The 19,276-nt window shown below is 49.2% G+C and overlaps 1 long non-coding RNA gene across 1 annotated transcript in view; it reads left to right on the forward strand.

Moving 5' to 3' along the window:
* Positions 1-17,093: 17,093 nt before the first annotated feature.
* Positions 17,094-19,276, forward strand: part of LOC147663272 (uncharacterized) — a 75,100-nt gene continuing 72,917 nt past the window's right edge. Inside the window, exon 1 of the long non-coding RNA XR_015305360.1 lies at positions 17,094-17,285. This is a non-coding gene — a long non-coding RNA (uncharacterized LOC147663272). The remainder of the gene's footprint in view (positions 17,286-19,276) is intronic.

Here is a 19,276-nt window from a genome sequence, read left to right on the forward strand (position 1 = left end):
GTTACAAGAACTGCCAATTTTTGCCTACCAACGTTCTAAAAATCTACGGACATACATAAAAACCGGCACCATCCAACCCACTATTTACAAAGGAACAATTCCTTGTCAAAACTGCCAGAACTGTCACAATATAATTCCAGGAAATAGCATCAACCATCTCAGTACAGGTGTTCAAATTCATCTTCGAGTCAATGCGACATGTGACACCATGAATGTTGTGTACCTCTTAAAATGTCCCTGCGGATTGACTTATGTAGGGAAAACCGAACGCAAAATTAAAACCAGGCTCAATGAACACAGGAGCAACATCCGCAACAAAAATTTGAAATCCTATGTTTCTGCTCATTTCACCCAACAAAACCATAACAACACTCATATTTGTTTCCTTATTTTAGAGACAGTCAGAAACCGGAGGGCATGGACCCGAAAAAATACCTGCTTCAAAGGAAACTGTATTGGATATTTAAACTTGGCACCGCCCACCCGAAAGGACTGAATCAGCGTCTGGAATTTAGCGGTTTCCTTTAATGTGTTTGTAAAGAATGTTGATTGTATATGCTGGTTTTTCTCCTTCTGACTGCATCTTTATGCATATTTTTTCACCTTACATATACACCTCGCATCCGTTTTTCCTACCCTTCCAAATTCCATAATTTTTTTGTCAGACTCCTTCACCTTTCTCACCCCTCTTTTAGCACACTAAGTCAGATACACTCTCGTACTTTTCATCGACATTACGTATCTCTTTGGCCACACTTCCTTACCACTTTTCCTGACTCTTTAAAAAAAAATTCACCTTTGTTTCGCTCATAATTTCCTCAACTTTAATCATATTGCGTCACATTTTCTCTTCATCCTCAGTTTCACTAACATTTTCTGAACTGCATGGGCACCTACTTTTCACCCACTATATGTTTCCGTGTTTACAAACATTGTCCTCTTTTCATTTCACATGCGCAAGATAAAACACGCATGCGCACCACAGTCGGCTTACTTCCGCATCCTCGGATGGCATTCTTTCGCACACCGCGCTGTGGACCTTTCACCGCTTAACGGCTTCATACTTTTCTCGGTAAGCACAATCTCTATGTCCAGCCCCTTACATGAACCTCACTCTCATTGTTTCTTTAAGTCGTTTCACCGGTTCGCGGATCTTTTCTCCATCGCACTATTGGATCACTTTTCTTTTTCGTTAGCACTTTTGTTCTCATGTTATTCATTTTTTTAAAGCGCACGCCGGGTTTCCCTTTTTGTTTTTGTTTTATGTTATCTACCACATGTTTCTTTTCATTTTCTCTTCTTTTCGGCATTCACAAGGGGCCACCCTACCATTTTCTCTCACAACCCAATTTCTCTTTAATTACCACGTAACGTCTGTTAATTGTCTTCACTTCACATTTCCACTAACATGTTTTCCGTACCTACACTCGGCTCCTGACCCGCTAACTTCCGTTTTTCCTACTTTTCCACAGAATTACATTAACCCCCTGATGAAGAGCCATGCAGCTCGAAATACATCGGGGATATTGATACACGCCATCCCTTTACCACAATTATGATGCAATGAAAAAGATTTCTTCTACCTTTGGAATCATGTTGTAACATCGTATCCAAATTTTGTTCAGCCACGTGAATATTTCTTTAACAAAAGGACAAAAATGTTTAAAAAAACGACATGAATTATGTTGCAAAGTGAATAAAACTTTGAACATCAAAACATCTTCGTATCCACTTGCTTTTGTAGCACACAAGAGTGCTCAGGTTCTCCCACCTTACGCCTGTAAGGTTTTTCGCGCTTTCATATCTTTTCCCCTCCTGGACAGTAGGGGTTCACCCTGAGCACCCTAAAAGACTATACTTTCATCGTCTACCAATTAAGCTTACTGATTTACCATTGGAGTGCAGCGGACTTCCTTTAAACATTAGTATTCTGGTGACTCATGACCATAAAAACAAAGGTTACAAATTCAATATTGTGTCAAATACTGAAAAAATAAAACAGGATATACTGAATCGGCTGTCGCCCCAGGGCATGCTAGACACCTTCCATCACTATTGCTTATGCGACTTGTAGTTCTGCTTTTCTTATTAAAAGGGTGGTCTCTAAAGTCCCAGTGTTCTATTTCATTCCAGGGAACTTGGTGCGAATCGCCACCAGCATTAAACGGTTTTAACCTGCTCGCCCTACCTGCTATTAAAAGCGCAAAATTCGGCCACAGCAAGGGAGGCCTAGCTACAAACAGCTCTATGAAGAGCATTTATGCTATGGAGCCAATGATGCACAGCTTAGCACCTCCAAACGCCATGCAAGTGCTCCGAATCACTTTACAGGGGGAGGATGAAAATGAGCAGATAATCCTCATAAATCTCTATTTACACCAGTGTGACAGAACTAAAGGCACCCAGCAACTGAAGGAGGAGCTCGACAAAATTATAACGGAAGAGCATGCCAACAGCCTGATCATTACTGGGGACTTCAATTCAAATATGTTCAGGAGTTCATCTGAAGATATTGATACGGAGGAGGACCAATTTGTATGGGACGCCGTAATACAAGATAATAACTCAGGCGGAAGACAAATGAAAACAGCCCAGAGGCTTCTAGCGATTCGGGAGTAGGTGGGATTTCGAGCATTAACTCCTTGGGCCCGGCCGCGATTCTGCGCCTGTGCGGCTGTTTTAATGAGTGGGCGAGTTCATGACGGCCCCCAGCCGTCATCAGCACACGCCCACCGTGATGCATGATGGACGGGGGCCGGCATCAGCATGGAAGGGGTTAAACAGACCTGTAGTAAGGCTTATAGGTCCATTGTCGACATTGCTAAATTAGCATGTGCACCAGTCACACTCTGCACCAGTCACACTGCACGGTGCAGTGCACCTGTCACCCGCTGCACGTGGCAGTGCACCAGTCACACTCTGCACGATGCAGTGCACCTGTCACCATCTCCACGGTGCAGTGCACCCGTCACACTTTGCACGGTGCACCAGTCACACTCTTCACAGTCCAGTGCACCTGTCACCATCTGCACGGTGCAGTGCACCTGTTACCATCTGCACGGAGCAGTGCACCAGTCACACTCTGCATGGTGCAGTGCACCAGTCACACTCTGCACAGTGCAGTGCACCTGTCACCCTCTGCATGGTGCAGTGCACACGTCACCCTCTGAACAGTGCAGTGAGTCACACTCTGCACAGTGCAGTGCACCTGTCACCCTCTGCACGGTGCAGTGCATCTGTCACCATCTGCACGGTGCAGTGAGTCACACTCTGCACAGAGCAGTGCACCTGTCACCCTCTGCACGGTGCAGTGCACTAGTCACACTCTGCACGGTACAGTGCACCCGTCACACTCTGCACGGTGCACCAGCCACACTGCACGGTGCAGCACACCTGTCACCCTCTGCAGGGTGCAATGCACCTGTCACCCTCTGCACGGTGCACTGCACCAGTCACACTCTGCACGGTGCAGTGCACCTGTCACCATCTGCATGGAGCAGTGCACCAGTCATATTCTGCACGGTGCAATGCACCAGTCACACTCTGCACGGTGCACGAGCCAAACTGCACAGTGCAGTGCACCTGTCACCCTCTGCAGGGTGCAATGCACCTGTCACCATTCTGCACGGTGCAGTGCACCAGTCACACTCTGCACGGTGCAGTGCACCTGTCACCATCTGCATGGTGCAGTGCACCAGTCACACTCTGCACGGTGCAGTGCACCTGTAACCATCAGCATGGTGCAGTGCACCAGTCACCCTCTGCACGGTGCAGTGCACCAGTCACACTCTGCACAGTGCAGTGCACCAGTCACACTCTGCACGGTGCATCAGCCACACTGCACGGTGCAGAGCACCTGTCACCCTCTGCACGGTGCAGTGCACCTGTCACCATCCATGCCTGTCAAGTATCACGCATCAGGTGTGACGCTCGCGCATTTCAGTGCGGTGTTGCGCAACACCGCACTGAAATGCATTGTTACGCATTTAGTGTCAGTTGCCAGCACGCACCACCTACGGTGCCTGTGAACCTTTGCGCCTGCTCTGCTGCTCCGAGACATGGTTACAGCAGCTGCTTGCTGGACTCAGTAGTTCCTAAATAGTTAAAATGGTCTGCTCTCAGCTCTGGAGTGGCTGAGAGTGTTACAAAGTATCAATGAACCTGCCCGCCCTGCCGCATCTGGCTCCAGGCTACATGATTAATTGTGGCCGTGCCGCACGGCTTTGACACACTGCTCTTGCAATTACCGACTGCTCTAAGCAGTGAGTGGTTGCTGCTACTGGCTCAGGTGGCACACCATCGGGGATTATAATCTGGATGTGACCGTTAGTGAGCCCGGACTTCGTTGAGGGATGAGGCATCCGAAGTTGCTTCGTTTATGAGGCAGGCTGACATCCCGGCAGTGGAGAACGGGTCCACAGACTGAGGAAGAGATGTTTCTGGATAACCGAGGCACGGGGAGTCAGTCAGTGGAACCACCACAGGGCAATACTGGCTTCCGCCTTCGAATGAACAGATGGCAGCGGCAGGGTGCTCCAGACACCTCTGGGACCTTGCTGCGCATGCGGAGAGGTGCAGAGGACGATGATGCCAACGCTGTGCAGCAGTATGAGCCGAGGATGATAGCCGAGTACCCATTTCTCATTGACACTGGCCACCTGAGGCCTACCAGGCCACTGCTCACGTCAATCACAGACCCGTCCAGAGTCAGGCATGGCAGGGCCTCGGAGACGGACAGGAACCAATCACGACAGACCAGAAGTGCCCGCAAGTTCAGAACCCACTCCACCCCATGACGGAGAACTCGTATAGCGCTTATGGCATGATGCTGCTCTCATTGATTGTCTTCACCGTGGGCATCATCGGCAACCTGTCCATCATGTGCATCGTGTGGCATAACTAGTCCGGGTGCACTGCTGACCGTACGGTCATGAACCGGGAAGAGACAGCAGTCTGAACTTGTCTAGTTCAAGTAAGTGTTACTTAAGTTACATCAGTCCAGCGGGCAAAGTGCTGCGTGCCAGGCAGAGCCGTTACTGACTTAGTACTGTACAGTCAGTTTAGTACAGCTGTGGAGCGGCCCGAGTCTGTCTGATCATCAACAGAAAAAATAATTTCACAAAAAATAGCATCTGGAGGCAGTTACCTAATTGCTGTTTAAATGCTGCTGTTTTGGCCCTCCGCCTCCAGCACGCTTCCTCCTCACTTACTCTACTTTAACACTTACACACAGTCACACAGCAGAGGTGCTTCCGACTCCCCCCCTTGGCCTCCCACTCGTAAATAATAATCGCATAAACTAACTTTGCCCGTCTGTGATTTAAAGCATCAGAAAATCCCTCAGCCCACCGGAACTATGTGCAAAAATCCCTTAGTTAGCATATATTCCATGGCAATGTCATTTTTTGGTCTCGGTTTGGCAGTGCGCATGCGCTGTCTCTCCGAGACATCTGGTAGTCTATAAGGGTGCTGAAACTCCGCCTACTGCTTTGTTATTTCTTGCTGCTTGCCATTGGTTAACTTTGGCTTTTTATTTGTTAGCAGCCTTATTATTGGCTCTTTAGCCAGTAGGTAACTTCCGGCTATTCCGGAAGCAGCACAGCCTAACTACAGTATTGTGACGCTTATTTTAAATAGTGCGCAGTCATTTTGACTTGTTACAATAGCGATCGCGCAATCGCTTTCAGTGCTGTCTGAATGGAGTGAGGCTATAGAAGATTGGGGAGGGTTTGTGCCGCTCGTTTCTACTCGGAGTGGTTCGTGGTTACGTGTTGCAAGTGTGGGGATTGCCACGTGAGTTGTGTCCACTGTTTTCGCTTTCATCTTTATTTTGAAAATAGCAGGGAAATAACGGGGCCGCCGCCAGAGGGTCGTTTCCTTTTTTATTTAGTGTACCTATACAACTTTTCTGATAATGTAACATTCTCCTTTCCTGACACTTGTATTTGCGATCTAATGGACTGGTCTGCCGAAAACATAGGTGGTCTAGCTATCTTCACACAGCTGCCACCAGACACCACTGCGCCCCTGATTATCTAATTTCAAGTTACTGCGCAATTTCTTTTTTTTTAATTTCACTCTTGCGCCAGGTCCAGTTCACCTCTCCTCACTCTGGGGATAATTTTCCTTTCCATTGGTTTGAGGCAGAAAAGACATTTGACAGTGGCGTATGGTTCTCTTTTGGAGGCGTCACAAGGTACATATAGTAACATGACTGTTCAAATTTTTTTATTGGCTTTGCAAACGCACGTGACAATAAGTGGGTCGTCTGAAGATCTTGCACGTTTTGTGACATTTTTCATTTGTACCACAAAGCATACACTGAAAAAAAAAGGTTTCATGTATACGTCCGATACAAAGGAACGTCGAAGGGCATCGTATGCACAACCCTGAGCTAAAAATTTAGAAAAGGGCGCAGGTCTTTCACAGAGCTCCAGTGTCGTGTAAGCGGATACAGACATCTCACCTACCCTTCAGCCTTTCCTACTCCAGGGTAACTAATGAGCTGGGATAATCCTCCTACGAGAGGGTGTGAGCTTGTGCCCCAGCTGCTAATCACAGGCGCACCATGGGCTTGGATTCACTTCACTGGAGCACACGCTGCATTCTCACACACACACAGCGCCGCTGTTGACACACACCTCACTAAGCGCTACACTAGTTACAAGCACTTGCCCGGCTCGCACTCCTGGCTTCCCTTTACTCCCACACGGTACATTTACAAATAGTTCAACAGAGCCCTGAGGAATTTGGCGACGAGGGAAGGGGTTATGAAAATTCTTGGGGGGATGGGTAGGAGAAGAAAGCCAATAATCTTATGGGGATGAGGTGGGGGGAATCGGTGGTAGCAGGGATTCTTGTGCGGGACTGTAGGGGTTGCCGAACTTCTCGTGGGGTGTGATGACACCTCAAAGTTCAAGGAAACTCATCCGCTGGGCCCTGGAGTCACGATCTTTACAAATTACATTACACCGAAAAGGCATACACTTCACTGTAATAAAATGTACAAAATGAAAAAAATAAACATAGTGAAAAAAGTGAGGGGCTTTAGAAAATGAAGCTCTTTGAGGTTTTGAGGTGTCATACATGTCCTGTGTCTCGCTCTCTCCTGCTGTGGGAGCAGTCAATATCCGACTATACTCCGTGATGGAACCGCTGACCAATTGCGGGAGGGAACAGGTACCGTAAGACTGAGGTGCCAGTTCATGGAAAAGTAAATCTGGTCCTTGCTCATTCACGTCCCCTCACAAATGTCTAGTCAGAGTCACCGCAATGTGCAACAGTCATGAACCCGAGGTGCTCGCCCACTCATCCTCTCGTGAAGGGCCCGCCTCACTCATGCCCCACAGACCACACTATGATCACACACTCACCCTCTCGTGATGGGCCCCCGCCTCACTCATGCCCCACAGACCACACTATGATCACACACTCACCCTCTTGTGAAGGGCCCCCGCCTCACTCATGCCCCACAAACCACACTATGATCACACACTCACCCTCTCGTGGAGGGCCCCCGCCTCACTCATGCCCTACAGACCGCACTATGATCACACACTCACCCTCTCGTGAAGGGCCCCTGCCTCACTCATGCCCCACAGACCACACTATGATCACACACTCACCCTCTTGTGATGGGCCCCTGCCTCACTCATGCCCCACAGACCACACTATGATCACAAACTCACCCTCTCGTGAAGGGCCCGCCTCACTCATGCCCCACAGACCACACTATGATCACACACTCACCCTCTCGTGATGGGCCCCCGCCTCACTCATGCCCCACAGACCACACTATGATCACACACTCACCCTCTCGTGGAGGGCCCCCGCCTCACTCATGCCCTACAGACCACACTATGATCACACACTCACCCTCTCGTGAAGGGCCCCCGCCTCACTCATGCCCCACAAACCACACTATGATCACACACTCACCCTCTCGTGGAGGGCCCCCGCCTCACTCATGCCCTAAGGACCGCACTATGATCACACACTCACCCTCTTGTGAAGGGCCCCTGCCTCACTCATGCCCCACAGACCACACTATGATCACACACTCACCCTCTCGTGATGGGCCCCTGCCTCACTCATGCCCCACAGACCACACTATGATCACAAACTCACCCTCTCGTGAAGGGCCCCGCCTCACTCATGCCCCACAGACCACACTATGATCACACACTCACCCTCTCGTGAAGGGCCCCTGCCTCACTCATGCCCTACAGACCACACTATGATCACACACTCACCCTCTCGTGAGGGGCCCCTGCCTCACTCATGCCCCACAGACCACACTACGATCACACACTCACCCTCTCGTGGAGGGCCCCTGCCTCACTCATGCCCCTACAGACCACACTACGATCACACACTCACCCTCTCGTGAAGGGCCCCTGCCTCACTCATGCCCTACAGACCACACTATGATCACACACTCACCCTCTCGTGAAGGGCCCCCGCCTCACTCATGCCCTACAGACCACACTATGATCACACACTCACCCTCTCGTGAAGGGCCCCCGCCTCACTCATGCCCCACAGACCACACTATGATCACACACTCACCCTCTCGTGAAGGGCCCCTGCCTCACTCATGCCCCACAGACCACACTATGATCACACACTCCCCCTCTCCTGAAAGGCCCCGCCTCACTCATGCCCCACAGACTAAACTATGATCACACACTCACCCTCTCGTGAAGGGCCCCTGCCTCACTCATGCCCCACAGACTAAACTATGATCACACACTCACCCTCTCGTGAAGGGCCCCTGCCTCACTCATGCCCTACAGACTAAACTATGATCACACACTCACCCTCTCGTGAAGGGCCCCTGCCTCACTCATGCCCCACAGACTAAACTATGATCACACACTCACCCTCTCGTGAAGGGCCCCTGCCTCACTCATGCCTCACAGACCACACTATGATCACACACTCACCCTCTCGTGAAGGGCCCCCGCCTCACTCATGCCCTACAGACCACACTATGATCACACACTCACCCTCTCGTGAAGGGCCCCTGCCTCACTCATGCCCCACAGACTAAACTATGATCACACACTCACCCTCTCGTGAAGGGCCCCTGCCTCACTCATGCCTCACAGACCACACTATGATCACACACTCACCCTCTCGTGAAGGGCCCCTGCCTCACTCATGCCCTACAGACCACACTATGATCACACACTCACCCTATCGTGAAGGGCCCCCGCCTCACTCATGCCCCACAGACCACACTATGATCACACACTCACCCTCTCGTGAAGGGCCCCTGCCTCACTCATGCCCTACAGACCACACTATGATCACACACTCACCCTCTCGTGAAGGGCCCCGCCTCACTCATGCCCTACAGACCACACTATGATCACACACTCACCCTCTCGTGAAGGGCCCCTGCCTCACTCATGCCCTACAGACCACACTATGATCACACACTCACCCTCTCGTGGAGGGCCCCCGCCTCACTCATGCCCCTACAGACCACACTATGATCACACACTCACCCTCTCGTAAAGGGCCCCTGCCTCACTCATGCCCCACAGACCATACTATGATCACACACTCACCCTCTCGTAAAGGGCCCCTGCCTCACTCATGCCCCACAGACCACACTATGATCACACACTCACCCTCTCGTGAAGGGCCCCTGCCTCACTCATGCCCTACAGACCACACTATGATCACACACTCACCCTCTCGTGGAGGGCCCCTGCCTCACTCATGCCCCACAGACCACACTATGATCACACACTCACCCTCTCGTGAAGGGCCCCGCCTCACTCATGTACCACAGACCGCACTATGATCACACACTCACCCTCTTGTGAAGGGCCCCCGCCTCACTCATGCCCCACAGACCACACTATGATCACACACTCACTCTCTCGTGGAGGGCCCCGCTTCACTCATGCCCCACAGACCACACTATGATCACACACTCACCCTCTCGTGAAGGGCCCCTGACTCACTCATGCCCCACAGACCACACTATGATCACACACTCACTCTCTCGTGAAGGGCCCCGCCTCACTCATGCCCTACAGACCACACTATGATCACACACTCACTCTCTCGTGAAGGGCCCCTGACTCACTCATGCCCCACAGACCACACTATGATCACACACTCACCCTCTCGTGAAGGGCCCCTGCCTCACTCATGCCCCACAGACCACACTATGATCACACAGTCACTAGGGCCAAGGATAGTCCGTCCAAACAACATCCTGTTAGGAACTCACGGCCTACCCCTTCGGGCCACCGTGGGTGCCTCGAAACACAACAGCTGCTTCTTCAAGGCACGCTCTCACGCGCAGAAGCAAATATTTATCATTCACGCAAAACAACTTTTAATGAATGCAACACAATCAGGCCTATCCATTATCTGAGAGGCAGTGTGACATACAAATAGTTTTTTTCACATACGAAGAATCAGAATAGAAATATAATAACCAGAATAAAAACATACAATAACTGTTCACAGAACTACAAATTAAGCTTAGCCCCTTAACAGAATCGACTGCTTTCCCCTAAATGCCAACATAGGACACCCTCAGCCAGAGTCCTTTTCTCGGGGTTTGCGCGGAGTTTTAAGAAGCGCTTTTAAGAAATTGCACACCGAGCAATCCAACATATAAAAAAATATATATTTAGTGATTGCAGACACTGGCGGCAAGTTGTCAGTGCACACTGAAGTGAACGCCGCGGTATTAAGTGGAATAACCCGTGTCAGCAGACACTGAAATAAAAACAGGAATAAACAATGAAATAAAAGTGTATTAAATGCTGACAGGAGGCTATCCACATACACAGAATTGAAATTAATTATAATCAATTTCATTGAAATGGGATAAATACAGAGTGGAAAGTATCAGCACTGCAGACACGGAAATGATGTAGCAGAAAGTGAAATGACAATCAGCTGCAGGCTCCTGAGGGTAAGTGCCAGAAAACACTAAAACGAAAGTATGAACAGACATCGCAGCAGGAAGCTACGTTAGTGGTGGAGCAGAGGCTGACATGAGTGTGTGCAACACACATACATAAAAGTAGCAGCACAGTGAACAGTGAGAAAATCAGAGAAAACTGATTCGAAATATCAGCAGATGGTTAAAGGAATGTGGCAACAGTTCCAGAATCCAAAATATATGAAAAGTGTGTGTGAGAGAGAAATAATTTGTTTTATGCACGGCAAACTACACTTACGACTTGAAAGCGCTGCAACAAAAGATGTTACAGTTAACCAACGAATTGGTACGCAGTACATCTTGCTGTACATTATGCATGTTAGTGCTTACAAATTACTGTTTTCAAACTACATTTGTAGTGTTCTGTTCTGCCGTGCCCTGTATGAGCTCCGAGCCCTCCATTGCCATTTGACCTGCACTGAAGTGCACAGGTGCATATCCCCTCCCTGGGCCAGGGCCTGGGTGATTGCCCCGTGTGCTTTATGTGCTGCCTACAGGTGCATAGATCTGCCTGGGTCCGTGTTCTGCCGTGCCCTGTATAGGAGCCGAGCCATCCAGTGCCCTTTATGAGCCGCACTGAAGTGCACAGGTGCATATCCCCTCCCTGGCCCAGGGCCTGGGTGATTGCCCTGTGTCCTTTATGTGCTGCATACAGGTGCATAGATCTGCCTGGGTCCGTGTTCTGCCGTGCCCTGTATAGGCGCCGAGCCATCCAGTGTCCTTTATTAGCCGCACTGAAGTGCACAGGTGCATATGACCTCCCTGGGCCAGGGCCTGGGTGATTGCCCCGTGTGCTTTATGTGCTGCATACAGGTGAATACATCTGCCTGGGTCCGTGCCCTGTATAGGCGCAGAGCCCTCCAGTGTCCTTTATGAGCCGCACTGAAGTGCACAGGTGCATATGACCTCCCTGGGCCAGGGCATGAGCGAAGATTCGACTGGCCTTGGAGGCCCCGGCCTGCCGATTAGTTTGTTAATTTCTCTATTTCCGGAGTATGTTGTCACTGTGTGTGCTAATCTCTGCTTCTGTCAAGATGTCTTCAGGTTTGGGCCTCTGTTCTGTTATAGTCTGTCCTCTGCTGCTCCTCTGATTGTATTCCCTGTGTCCGATCCCTGGTATGTCTCTATTCTGAGTGTCTCTACTCTCTGCCAGTCTGTACCCCAAGATGTCCCGGTTTCTTCTTCGTTACTTTTTCCATGTGTGTCCCATGTCGCATTGTGTTCTCTTCTGCACCACGGTATGATCTCCCTCTCTCTGACCCCTTCTGTCTCTCTGCGTCTATTGTAGGTCTCCTGGTGTAGCTGTTCTTTTGGATTATGTGTCCCTTAGTTTCAGTCTCTTCTTTGTCTCTTTTTCCATGTGTGTCCCATGTCGCATTGTGTTCTCTTCTGCACCACGGTATGATCTCCCTCTCTCTGACCCCCTTCTGTCTCTCTGCGTCTATTGTAGGTCTCCTGGTGTAGCTGTTCTTTTGGATTATATGTCCCTTAGTTTCACAGTCTCTTCTTTGTCTCTTTTTCCATGTGTGTCCCATGTCGCATTGTGTTCTCTTCTGCACCGCGGTATGATCTCCCTCTCTCTGACCCCCTTCTGTCTCTCTGCGTCTATTGTAGGTCTCCTGGTGTAGCTGTTCTTTTGGATTATGTGTCCCTTAGTTTCACAGTCTCTTCTTTGTCACTTAGCCCAGTCTCTCTCTCTCCCAGGTGACTTTAATCTCCTTTCCCATGTTACATACATCTGTTCTGTGCCTCTGTCAGTCCCCTATTTGTCTCCGGCCTCCTCTCTTCTCGGTCTGTTTAGTCACTGTTACCGGGTGTCATTTCTCCTGTTATCAACGTGGCCTGTTTCTGATGGATACTTCTACCCACAGTTTACTCACCGAAGGAATGTTCCCCAAGTGTGAGCCTGGATCTGGAAACTTTATTGCAGGACTCCTGCGCACCGGTAGGGGGTGTCGCAACGCTCCGACATGTCATGGTGTGAAGGGTTCCAATATTTGGTGACATGGAACTTCACCTCACAGTCCTGCATGACCTTCAGATTCAACTGAGCGCAGTCGATGCAGGCCCTAGAATTGTGCTCCGCCGCCAGGCACAGTAAGCAAACTGCATGACCTTCAGATTCAACTGAGCGCAGTCGATGCAGCCCTAGAACTGTGCTCCGCCGCCAGGCACAGTAAGCAAACTGCATGACCTTCAGATTTAACTGAGCGCAGTCGATGCAGCCCTAGAACTGTGCTCCGCCGCAAATTCAATTCAATTCTATTCAGAGATTTATATAGTGCGCTACATACCCAGAGGGTCTCAAGGCGCTTGGAGAAGGGTGGGTAGTTACTTGTCGAAAATCCAGGTTTTAAGTTGCTTTCTGAATGCTAGGTGGTTCTGAGTGAGGCGAAGGTGAGTGGGAAGTGAGTTCCAGGTTTTAGCCGCCAGGTAGGAGAAGGATCTTCCTCCCATGGTGGTTTTGTTGATGCGAGGTACAACAGCAAGGGCTTGGTGGGAGGAGCGTAGCTGGCGGGAGGGGGTGTAGAAGGAAAGTCGTGTGTTGAGGCATTCGGGTCCAAGTTCGTAAAGTGCTTTGTGTGCGTGGGTTAGAAGGCGGAATGTTATTCTCTTATTGATGGGGAGCCAGTGGAGGTTTTTCAGGTGACCAGAAATGTGCTCTTTACGTGGAATGTCAAGAATGAGTCTGGCTGAGGCGTTCTGGATGCGTTGGAGTTTTTTCTGAAGTTTTGCGGTGGTACCGGCGTATTGGGTGTTTCCGTAGTCCAGACGGCTTGTAACCAGTGCGTGGGTGACCGTTTTTCTAGTTTCAGTGGGGATCCAGCGAAATTTTTTTTGAGCATGCGAAGAATGTTGAAGCAAGATGATGAAACTGCGTTGACTTGTCTGGTCATCGAGAGTGAGGAGTCCAGAATGACGCCCAGGTTTCGTGCGTGGTCTGTTGGGATGGGTGCTTTTCCAAGGGATTCTGGCCACCACGAGTCGTCCCAGGCAGAGGGGGAGGTACCTAAGATAAGGACTTCTGTTTTGTCGGAATTCAGTTTCAAGCGGCTGTGCTTCATCCACTCGGCTACTTCTCTCATTCCTTTATGTAGGTTGGTTTTGGCTGTGTTAGGGTCATTGGTGAGTGAGAGGATCAGTTGAGTGTCGTCAGCGTAGGAGATGATGTTGAGGTTGTGTTGACGTGCGATGGCCGCAAGGGGGTTCATGTATACGTTGAAGAGGGTGGGGCTGAGTGAGGATCCTTGTGGTACTCCGCAAATGACTTCAGTGGCTTCTGATTTGAATGGTGGGAGGCGGACTCTCTGAGTTCTTCCGGCAAGGAACGAGGTAATCCACGGCAGGCACAGTAAGCAAACTGCATGACCTTCAGATTCAACTGAGCGCAGTCGATGCAGCCCTAGAACTGTGCTCCGCCGCCAGGCACAGTAAGCAAACTGCATGACCTTCAGATTCAACTGAGCGCAGTCGATGCAAGCCCTAGAACTGTGCTCCGCCGCAAGGCACAGTAAGCAAACTGCATGACCTTCAGATTCAACTGAGCACAGTCGATGCAGCCCTAGAACTGTGCTCCGCCGCCAGGCACAGTAAGCAAACTGCATGACCTTCAGATTCATCTGAGCGCAGTCGATGCAGGCCCTAGAATTGTGCTCCGCCGCCAGGCACAGTAGCAAACTGCATGACCTTCAGATTCAACTGAGTGCAGTCGATGCAGGCCCTAGAACTGTGCTCTACCGCCAGGCACAGTAAGCAAACTGCATGACCTTCAGATTCAACTGAGCGCAGTCGATGCAGGCCCTAGAACTGTGCTCCGCTGCCAGGCACAGTAAGCAAACTGCATGACCTTCAGATTCAACTGAGCGCAGTCGATGCAGGCCCTAGAACTGTGCTCTGCCGCCAGGCACAGTAAGCAAACTGCATGATCTTCAGATTCAACTGAGTGCAGTCGATGCAGGCCCTAGAACTGTGCTCCGCTGCCAGGCACAGTAAGCAAACTGCATGACCTTCAGATTCAACTGAGCGCAGTCGATGCAGGCCCTAGAATTATGCTCCGCCGCCAGGCACAGTAAGCAAACTTCGCGAGGGTCCGTCACAAACATCTGTTCGCGATATTCCTTACATGGCTTGTTGTAAATACAGTTGGGTAATTTAGGTGGCTCCTGGACATGTCACAGCAGTTTCTTTTGGCGTCTCAGGTATAAGGCGTCTCAGGTATAATCACCCGTGGATCTCAAATGCTAACTCTCGGGTCTCGCCGGAGGGCCACTTTATTATCTCACCTATAGGTAATTTGAGGATATAATGTGAGGGTCACTTTAAGAGCTAACTTGAGGGTTATTTTATTAAATGCTTTAGATTTCACAGGAGGGTCTCATCAGCCGGCCAATTAATCAATGTACTGGTACACTGCTTCTTCCCTGTGGCGATAGATGCAAAGCGGAAGTGTGCCTGGGATTTATTGAGGCTTAACAGCAGTGCAAGGTATAACTTGGACCGACCATGAAGGGGGAGCAGGGAGTCTGGAAGCACATGCTTCAGAATATGAGCATAAACTGTGTGCTCCTCAGAGCTGACAACATTACGCTTATCTGACCCTCACCCGCCCCACACACACAGCCACACACACACAACCACACACACAGCCACATACACAACCACACACCACCACACACACACAACCACACATACACACACAACCACACACACAACCACACACATAACCACACACACAACCACACATACAACAACAAATACAACCACACATACAACCACACACACACAACCACAACCAGAACCACACCGTCAGTGCACACTTTTACAAAGCACAGACACCATCAGTCATCAGTGCACGCTTTCACCGGGCACAAACACCACCAGCCGTCAGTGCACGCTTTCACCAAGCACACACACACACACCACCATTCGTCAGTGAATGCATTCATCAGACACACACCACCAGCTGTCAGTGCACGCTTTTACCAGGCACACACTCCACCAGCCGTCAGTGGACGCTTCCACCAGGCACACACAACACCAGCCGGCAGTGCACGCTTCCACCAGGCACACACAACACCAGCCGGCAGTGCACACTTTCAACAGGCACACACACCACCAGTCATCAGTGCACACATCAATTGTTACCGCATCCACAATTAACTATTGTAGCAATCGCAGTATGGCGCATTTTACTTTTAAACATATTCATCTAAAGCGCAGCATGCCACCATTGCTACAAAAATAAATACACATTTTTTTGGCCTACAATTTATAGACTTTTGTTGCAGGTGCAATATTTAGCAATGCCAATAGCTCAAACTTAATTCACCCGAGACCTATTGCATTGTGAATGCTTGTTGGTAAAGCCTCATGTTAGCCACAATTTTCGTACCTTGACAATTGACGGGCAATTAATTATTACGCAGTTTGCAGAGGAAATAAGAGTCTGTGTTTTAGAATAGCGCGGTTGAAATGAAGCATCATTCTTTTCTGCACCAATGATAACACTCTCCGTGCAGCTGAGATTGAGATTTGTATAATTGTACCGAGCGCACATTTGCAAAAGTGATTCAGAGTAACTGGCCCGTCTATATTTCTTGACGCACTGGCCTCTAAAACTTCCTTTTTGTCTGCTGAACAGTGTTGATCCAGGAGTGAGGTCTTGTCAAGCTAAGCAAGTGTCTCTCAGCCCCATCAAACTTCCTTCTCAGGTGTCTTCATTGCCGCAATTACTTTAAAAATTTAGTTATATTAGAAAGAGGTTGTAGGTTAGTGACCTTTTATTACAGTCGTTTCCCATTATTTTCAAAATATGTTTAGAGCTTCTCGTTGTTCAAAATATAGGAATTTCTGATATTTATTTCTTCCAATGCACTTCATTCGATGACTTCTCGTGCTGTGAATATAACGCCTGAGAGTACTCTCTATTCTCCACGCGTGCGTAGCTGGTAATACTAAGCCTGTGAGCAGTGTCTGTCCGCCACGCACGCGCAGTTGTCTGAGACCCCCGTAATCCTCGCTCGGGTGCTGCGCAGTGGGAACGTAGTGTCAGTTGTCCGCGCATGCGCAGTTGTTAATCAATAGGCACTCTTCAGCCGAGTCTGTCTCCAGCGCATGCGCAGTTCATGCAAAGCCTCTAGCCCGCGCTGATAGGTTGTTTGTCACAGGCGCCATTGACAGGTCCCTGGGTGTCCAGGTGGGTCTGGGACAAGGTGTCTCAGTTTCTAGTTGCTCAGGGGGCCCCATGGCGGGTGTTTGAAGAGTGGATACAGTTAAACGGAATTTCAAAGCACCTGGCTTCTTGTTCGAGGTATAGTTGAGTGCATTCTGTCTTCTCATTTTTCTGCTCAATGTAACAAAATGTTTACAATAGGAACTGATTCTAGTGTTATTTCTTACAGCTCGATGTTTCCACAAAGCAAATGGTGCAAGCACATTAGTTGTAACAGAGTTCACAGCTCTGGGGCCTATTTCCTTTAATTGCTTAACTCTACAAGATGTTTACACTGCAGAGTTATCAACATTATTTAGATTCTAATGGGAGAACTCTGAAAAGTAGTACATTCTACCTGGTCTTTTCTCACTGGTGCATTGCCCCAACCTCCAGAAAGATGTGTGTTCACGCCCTTGGATTTGTAAGCGCTGGACATGTGTATTGACCTGCCATTTGCACATTTGAGTCTAAATGACCAACCTGTGGCCTACTGAGTTATGTGCCACCCTCTTTGTTTTATCAAAAATATATGTATTGCTTTAGCACGAAAATGCAAAAGGTGCACATGGAAAACAGTTTGTTTGAAAAAGGTCGATATTGCTCATGGTAAATTGAAACTAGCATTTGCAATGCAATAGGTCTCGCATATACCAGAGTTTCGTAAATGCGACACCTATTGCATTGCAAATGCCTGTTTGTAAAAACGCCCATGCAGCGCATTAACTTTAATGTTGGCCGGGCCCCTTTTCTTAGACGAGCCGTGTCTAAAGAAAGGGGTGAGTCGCCATTAAAGTGAAAGAGCAGTATGGGGCGCTTCTACAAAACAATCATTTGCAATAGGTCTCGCATTTACACAAGTTTGAGCTATTGACATTACAAATAACAATGCCTTTTAATTTTTATTCGTTTTTAAAACATAAATAAAAGGCATTGTCATTTACAATACAAATAGCTTAAACTCGTGTAATTGCGAGACCTGTTGCATTACAAATGCTTGTATATAGATTGGTAAACAGAAACAAGCTGTCTTTTACTCAATGCAAACATGGAATGGGAGACAGATACTAAACAGTCAGACACATCAACACGGCTCCCATTTAACGCCACAGCTACACCTGCCAACATTTGAAATAGCGGTATTTCATTTCTTTCTTTTAACAATCAAGTGGCATAACATATGCAAAATGAAGCCTCATCTACCGTAGTTAAATTAAGTGAGCCATCCCTTTCCTCGGGGCAGGAAACCAATGCAGCAGAAGAGAAGTGCGCACACGCTGCTGCTGTTAACCTGCTGCTCACGGGTGTCTCCGCTCCAGATACAAGCTTCCTAGGACCCGGTTTCTGGCATTTCAGCCGTCTTCAGCCAGGCTTGCTGGAATCCATTGGCAAAGTGAGCAAGGGATTCACCTCCGAGCAAACCTGACAACTTATGGCGAACAAAGCGGTACAAAAGGGGGTGGTGATGGACCGCTTTGTTCAGCTGAAATGCCAGAAACCGGTCCTAGGAAGCTTGTTTCCGGTCCAGGGAAGGCATGGCTTGGCAGTTCGGGCAGGACTGTTCCCATGAGGCACAGGGTCAGACTGATTTGCATATGGCCATGTCTGAACTGGGGTGGCAGAGTGGGCTAAAGAACGGTGATGGATTAAACCCAGATCTGTTGACTGGGTGTGAGTGTTTGATTGGTTCAGATGCTCCGTCCATCACCACCCCCTCTTGTACCCATTTGAAACCAGGCATTTTCCCCTTTATTACGCCACTCCCTTCATGGTGACATCACTCTTTCCGCATGTGCTTCCGGGGCGAGCAATATTCCTCGCCCGGCCAGCACATGCGCAGGAGGTCTCTGACCTGCTGTGCCCTCGTCATCGTCCATCCCTTGATGAAAAAAACCAAGACAGTCAGAGTCAGACTGACTGAATTTAATTTAAGCCCCATTCGCCCCTATGCACCAACCCCCACTACTTATACCACATGCAATTCATCCTCTCCAAAGCCAAGCCTCAAGAATTCTTGGGTGTGAAGGGCGGCTGATTCTGATTGGGTGCTTGATAGTTTTCCAGAAACTCATGTTCTTGATTGTTCATGT

This window comes from Lissotriton vulgaris, unplaced genomic scaffold, assembly GCF_964263255.1.
Source record: "Lissotriton vulgaris unplaced genomic scaffold, aLisVul1.2 SCAFFOLD_5150, whole genome shotgun sequence".
Classification (NCBI taxonomy): Eukaryota; Metazoa; Chordata; class Amphibia; order Caudata; family Salamandridae; genus Lissotriton; species Lissotriton vulgaris.